Source organism: Mesoplodon bidens, assembly GCF_964165515.1.
Source record: "Mesoplodon bidens genome assembly, chromosome: 6".
Classification (NCBI taxonomy): Eukaryota; Metazoa; Chordata; class Mammalia; order Artiodactyla; family Ziphiidae; genus Mesoplodon; species Mesoplodon bidens.
Genome location: NC_138162.1, coordinates 101,801,058 through 101,808,478, shown reverse-complemented (window position 1 = coordinate 101,808,478; position 7,421 = coordinate 101,801,058).

Genomic DNA, 7,421 nt, shown 5'->3' with positions numbered 1-7,421 from the left:
AGACCTGCTCCTTGGTGGATACCAGGTAGCAGAAGTGAGAGGTGCTCTCAGAGGGCGAAAAGGATGGGACCTCCCAGCTGCCGGGAGACTGACCTCTCACCAGGTCTCTGGAGGCCTCTCTTCTGATCCAGTTGGGAGCAGTGATGGTGGGTGAGAAGGCAGTACAGCGTCAGTAGGGTTTGCTATTGCGTTTTGCTCTTCTGAACAAGATGTCAGGCCTGAGCCCATCCTCCCTCAGATTTGCTTATGTATATATTCCCGGCAGCCCTATGGTGCCATTCCAAGACTCTGCGTGACCCATCTTTATGGCCAGAGGTCTCATTTCTCTGACAAAACTTAAGGTCCTGGTCATGACCTTCTCATCCTGAAAAAACACTGTCTTTGAAGAAGCAGCTGTGAGTCAGAGCCAGGTCAGTCATACTAACTCTGTGACCTCAGGCAAGTTATTTAATATCTAGCTCCAGTACTGACATTAACGAAATGGAAAGTATCTCACCAGATACATAAGAGACACAATACAATGTAGCTTCCCCTGGACACTTAAGGCATCTTAAGATCACAAAGTCTTCTAAGAAACATGGAGTCTTAATATCTCCCTGATCGGGAGTTTTTAAATGGTTCTCAATGACTTTTGATTTCTACCACCACCCTACAGTATAAGGATGAGATCCCTGCTCACGGTGTTTTACAGATGAGGAAACTTAAGTTTAAATGACTTAGTCATTGAGGTGCAGGCATTGAATTTTTCCCTAACTGTGATCAGTTTATCATCTGTAAAATAAGGTTTTTTGTTTGTTTTATATAAAAGATATACTGTTACAAACACAGAAATGGAGGTCCAGAGATTAAAACATTTTCTCCTACAGTCAGAAAGAGGCAAAGTCAGGATTCAAACCTAGATAGTCTGCAAGGTCGTTTGTAGTGTTTTCATTTAATCTTTAACGGCTTAGAGTAGGTATTGCCTCCCTTTATATGATAAACAGATTCAGAGTTGGTAAATAACTTACCTAAATTCTCATAGTTTATAGGACATAGATTTCATGGGATTTCTCCAAAGCCCATGATCTTCCACATAGGCTGCCACAGTCCGAAGGCTTCTATCCACAGCAGAGGTACAGAATGACAGGACGACACTCAACTCGATTTCAGGAGCCCCCCGAGTTCCAACCCCAGTTCTGCCCTCAAATCCAGGTCAATTACTTGACCGCCATGATTCTTGGGTAAAAGGTAATAATGTTATCCCACCCTGTCTTGGGATGGTTGTAAATAATATAATATGGTGGGTTGAGGTGAGGTTGGGGGACAGGGCTGCGAACAGCAGTATGTTGGAATCTTCTTCCAAGAGACTCTGAGGAAAACCCTGTTCTATACTCCTTCTCTTCACTGGCAGCAGCAGAGAACCAAGTGCTCCCCCCAAAGCTCTAGTCACCTGAATTTGTGGTGACATCATTTCCTATATGTAAGTTCTTAGTTTTCCGTGCAAGAGGAAGCCCAGGGAACAGAGCTGACCAGGCAGGCTGGAGCAAAATGTCCTGTGCTCCCAGACCTGGAAAAACAAGAGCTCCTTCATTCCAAGCTTCTGCCAGGTCTGTGGGGAAAAGAGCAATGGCTTCCTAAGGTACTTGTTCTCTCTGGTTCTAGAAAGAGATCATCTCCTATAGAAAAACTGACCAGTTGAGCCATGGGTTTAGCTCTGGTCTTTGCTCGAGTAAAATGCTTCACTCACTGTGTGAAAGTTCTGCTGCTGGCTTAGAATCCTAGAGTGGCATCCTCTAGAGTTTGGTTTGATAATTTATGAAGGGCAGGAAAAAGCCCATCATTACCTGAGCAAGACAGGAAGGAAGAAGTTCTACAGATTCCCAGGAGGGATGCTGGGCACAAGCATGGCACACACATAGCTGAGGTCAGATCTGAGACCCTGGGATTAGAAATCACGTGGGTTCCCTCTTTTCCCACCCAGTTGGGGAAGCTGAAATAAAGAAACCTACCTTTGCAAAGTATAGGCCCTGGATTACCAAAAGAAACAAATGGTGCAAAGGGTTAGGAATTTCGTGGTAACTTGGTTTACTTTACACATTTTTATGCATTAAGATTATCAAGGTTTATTTCCCCTATGGCATTAGGAGTTAAGACAGTGGCTTCCCCAGGGAGGGTGTGATGGTAACCTCTGAGGTGCTGAAATGTCCGGTCTGCTGAGCTGGGTCTGTTTACATAGGTGTGTTCACTTTGTGAAAATTCATCAAGCTATGCAGACATTAATGGTTTGTGTAATTTTATTTTTATTTTTCGGCCGCACTGAGAGGTCCTGGAAGTGAGAGCATGGAGTCCTAACCACTGGACGGCGAGGCCCCTTCCCTGATTTGTGTAATGTTCTATATATTACTTTAATAGAACATTTTTCTTAAAATTAAGGTTTTGGTTTTGATTTTGTTTTCTGAACAAGGAGGAACACCCAGTGCTAGAGAAGGCACGATGAAATGAACGCTCATATACTGATAGTGGGACCATAAGTTGCCGTAAATATTTTTTTACAGCAGCTTGCCGATGTAAGTCAAGAGCTTTAGTAGTGTTCATATTCTTTGTCCTGTACTGGTGGCAATCTCTTAGTATCTCAGAAAGAGAAACCTATTGATAGACCAAAAAAATTCATCGCAGCATGTAAGTGAAGAGTTGAAAATATCCTAAATGTTAACAATGGAGGAAATATGGTATATTATTTATGATAAAGTATTAGAGTCATTAAACTGCCTGCATGCTTATTAGTAAGTGCAGCTTCCCACACAATTAAGTAAAAAGGCAGGATGCAAAATTTATGTACCTTTAGTTTCAACTGTATTAAAGCGCTTGGTCTCATAGTAAATAAAGTTCTAATTTTTAAGAAGGCATTAAGAATATCTTTAAATGCACAGTAAATAAGAGTTCTAGAAGTAACTTGCTTCCCAAGCAAACTAAATTCTTTGGCATTAAAAAACCCACCCTCACACACTGCTGATGGGAATGTAAAATGATGCAGCTGCTTTGGTAGTTTGGCAGTTGCTCAAAAGGTTAAACAAGAGACTTGCCATGTGGCCTGGCAGTTCCACTCCTAGGTATACGCCCAAGAGAAATGGAAACGTATGTCCACATAAAAACTTGTACATGCGTGTCCATAGCAGTAATATTCGTAACAGTCCCAAAGAGGAAACAACCCAAATGTCCATCAACCAATGAATGGGTAAATAAAACGCGGTGTATCCATACTGATGGAATAGTGTTTGGTAATAAAAAGAAATGAAAGGCTGATACATGCTTTGACGTGGATAAACCTTGAAAACATTAGGCTAAGTGAAAGAAGCAGTCACAGAGGACCACCTATTGTATGATTCCATTTATATGAAATGTCCAGAACAGGCAAAACCACAGGGAAAGACAGGCTAGTGGTTGCCTAGGACGAACAGGGTTGGGGAAAATGGAGAGTATCTTCTCATGGGTACAGGATTTGTTTTTTTCGGGGCAGGGGGAATATCAAAATGTTATAAAATTGTGGTGATGGTTGCACAACTCCATAACTATGCTAAAAAACATTGAAAGGCATGTTTTAAATGGATGAATTGTTATGGTATGTGAACGATACCTCAATAAAGCTATTTTTTTAAAATCCACACAATAGTAACCACTCTCCTGCATGACCTACAATGTTCCAGGGCACATTCAGTGCTTCAGGTCGTGATTTTTCAGATTCTACTGGAAACCATGGCATGCAGACTGAAGCTGTGATTATATATATATTTTTTTCCTTTTTTTTTTTTTTTGCCTCGCCCCATGGCTTGCAGGATCTCAGTTCCCTGACCAGGGATTGAACCCAAGCCACGGAGTGAAAGCCTAGAATCCTAACAACTAGGCCACCAGAGAACTCCCGTGATCACATTTCTTCATGCCAGCCTTTACTGGCTTGAAACATCTTTCACAGTCATGTTGTTGCATCTTTCAGAGTCCTTGGTAAAATGCAGAGAACTGTCTGGTATTTTCACAGGTTGTTGAAGCACTTAGGGGTACACTTCCCGGGCTGAGTCTCCCTCTGGATGGCCCAGAAATGAGCACACAGACTTTCCAGGCTTTACCCTGACGGTGCCTTCGAGTGGGGGCCGCGGTGCCTCTACCTTGACTCACGCTTCAGCCTGGTCTCCTTGCCCCCCTCCCTTAGGGTTCACCCTCCTCATCCCGGTTACTGAGATCTCATGATGGGAAAGGGGAGGGAAGCACAGGAAGAAGCATGACGGAGAATGGTTTCCTCAACCCTCCCTGAGGCTTCGACCAAAGCAGCTGAAGACAGTAGTCTGCCGACGAGAAGAAAAGGGCTTTTAAGAAGTACTGCTAGGGGACCATAATTCCCTTTATAGTGATTTGAGAAATCTATGAGCTGTATTGTTTTAACTCTGCCAGCGCTCTGATTAAACCACAGGGCTCACTGTTTTTTATGTATTTAGAGTTTATAGCTTAAACACACCTCTTCTTGACATGAGTCCCACAGTCTCATATACACTGTCTGTGGGAGAAAGACGCCATAATTACCATGGGCTTTGGCTTAAAAAGATGGGTGGGCAAAGCCACAGTTGGCAAAGCCATGATTGTTAAGGGATTCTATATGACAAAATGTTAATCGTTTCCACTGAGTGGTAGGATTATGGGATTCTAATTTCTTTGTTCTTATCTGTACTTGAGTCTTATCTGTACAATGAGTATTGCATTTATTAAGTAAACGGTTAATGAAACTTCCATAGTGCTTGGATTACACCTGATTGCTGCTGAGTGGCAGATCCTGGGGAAAAGTACAACAGAACCAGAGAACAGAATGTCTTAGCTCTGAGCATACTGACATTTCCAGTAACCTAAGATTGAATCACAGTCCTGGCCTCAATGAGAGTTGGTCCTGAAGACCACAGACAATGTTTCCATGACTTCAGTTCCAGCTTCCTGCTTGGGGAAGAACTTGATTTCCATGGGCTAAGCCTCTATGTTTTGGAGACCTTCTTCTATGGACAGCATAAAGCCAAGAACTGAAGTACAAAGATCCCCGTTCTAGAAGGTTAGATCTGGGTCCTAATCTTATTCAGTTACTGAAGGGGTGAATTATCCCATCAAGTGAGGGACAGTTGAGGGAACAAGAAATATTTAGACTGAAGAAGACTTAGAAGTGGCAACTATCTTCAAAGTGGTGGTGGGTTATCACATGTTAGAGCCCTGGGGGAAAGGCCAAGGATGCCACTATGTGATGTTACAGGGAGATGAGTTTTACCTTGATTTAGAAAGAACACTTCTACCATCAGAGGTCCATCCCTGGAATGGACTCCCTCCTGAGACAGTTCCAGATTCACCAGAGGCTGGACCTCACCATTTCAGAGGCTTAAAAGGGCCTTTAGTTATCAGGAGAGTTGGACCAGATAATCTCTATGATCCTTCTAACTCAGATCTCCTGATTCTACATCCAGGCCTCTTTGTACCAGTTTTGGTTTGTTTTGGTTTATTATCAGATCATGTTCCCTTACAGCCCCCAGGCTAACGTGTAGCTCCAAAAAAAAACACCATTCGATTCAGTGAACCTTGACTGCCCTTCTGCTGCAGCTAAAAAGCGTCTCCATTTCTGGAGCTCAATGTTCAGCCAGTGCCTGGCTGTTCAGGAGCTGCTGCCCTCTTGTGGAAATGAAGAATACAACCGCCTTGCAAGTAACCTGGAAGCTTTTTGAGGCTACTGTTTCATCTTGCTTCCCCAGAAGAGCTTAGCTTTTGGGTGTGAGCCCCGAAGTTCTTGATCCTAGCCCATCAAGGCCTTTTGTCTACATTCACAGTATCATTATGTCCCATAAAATACTGGAACTTTAGCCACAACATGAAGTCCTGGTTTCCAGAGAGTGGCCAGAATTTGTGGATGCCTGTTTCAGTTATGGAGTGACCCTCGGCTGTTACCAGAGTGCTCTGGAAAGATCTCTAAACTAGGTTTAAAGACCCAGGTTCTAGCTCATGTGAGCTTACATGACCCTGAACAAGTCACAAATTTATTAAACGTATAAAATACTCTGGAGTTTGGAGACGAAATCCTTTGGAGAAAAGGGGTCTGTTATATGTGTACTACTTACTACTGCTAATCACAGCAAATGGCCTTGTGTTCTACTCAAGGCTGGGGACCCTTAGCTCCACCAGCGGGGCTGGCCAAGCCCAGGCCTCGTTCATCACTGGTGGAGGCTGTTCCTTCCTTTACAAGGAACTGCAGCAGACTGACCATGGAGGGGGGATCAACAATTCCCAGGTTGCCCGGCTGCCTGAAAACACTTACCAAGTTTTCTGGGCAGGTTTTGCTATTCTTGCTGAGGATACAAAGCTCCGTGACTGATGAGTCTCACTGTTTCTAAACACCAGTCACCCGCTCACTGTTGCCAGTGCAGGGCTTCAGACGGAGGCAACGGCAACTGAGGACACTGCATAGTTTCCTTGAGGACTAGGCAGGTATTCAACTCCAGACTGGAAAAAGTCTGGAATAAAACCACAGTCGGCAGCTGAGTAAGGAACATGATTTTCATTAAAACAAACAAAAAACCCCATTTCTTTGTACTTACGTTTTCCATAAAAGATAACTGTCCTTCAAGAACTGCCTCGCTAAGTTTTCCTTGTCGTCTCTAAGTGGTATTTTCAGTTCTGTCTGGGGAACTATTTTCTGTTGCTCCCTGATACTGGACTAAGCTAACTTTCCATTACCAGTATAACAGAAAATTTCAAAAGCAGACAATGCTTTTATTGACCCCAGACACTGTGCACCATCCACACTTGCTGAGAATAAAACATCTTAGTGAGGCATTTATTACATTAGTCTGAAAACATTTTTTCACTTACATGAAATCTTACGGACCGAAATGACAGTCAACTGCAAGCAATAAATGCTTAATGACTTATTTAGATAGCCTGAACTTTGAAGAGACTTTTCCCCTCCCAAATACTTTAAGCCAAAAACTTCTTTTTAAAACATTTAATCATAGTGAGAGTCCATTTTAAAGCATAACTTTAGTCTTTCAGTTAAGTTTTATCACTGGCACAAAAAGGCACACTAAGAAAATGTTTTCACTAAAAAATAACAAACTAACAAGAATGCTACTTACCTAACTAATCCTAAGTATTATCTAAGAGTAATAAGTCAAATCTCCCTTAATAAAGCTTTGGTATTAAGAGTAGCCTACTATATGAGTGCCTACACCATGGACCAGGCACTGTTCTAATGCTTTACATACAAAATCTCTAGTCCTTATAATAACCCTAAAAGGAACACAAATCTGTTAAATGACTAAGCAAGACCATACAGTTAGTGGCAGCGCCAGAATCAGAACACAGGTCTACCTACTCTTGCGATGACTGAGCCTCTTCCTCTACAACTCCTAAATGTCACTCTGAGTTGA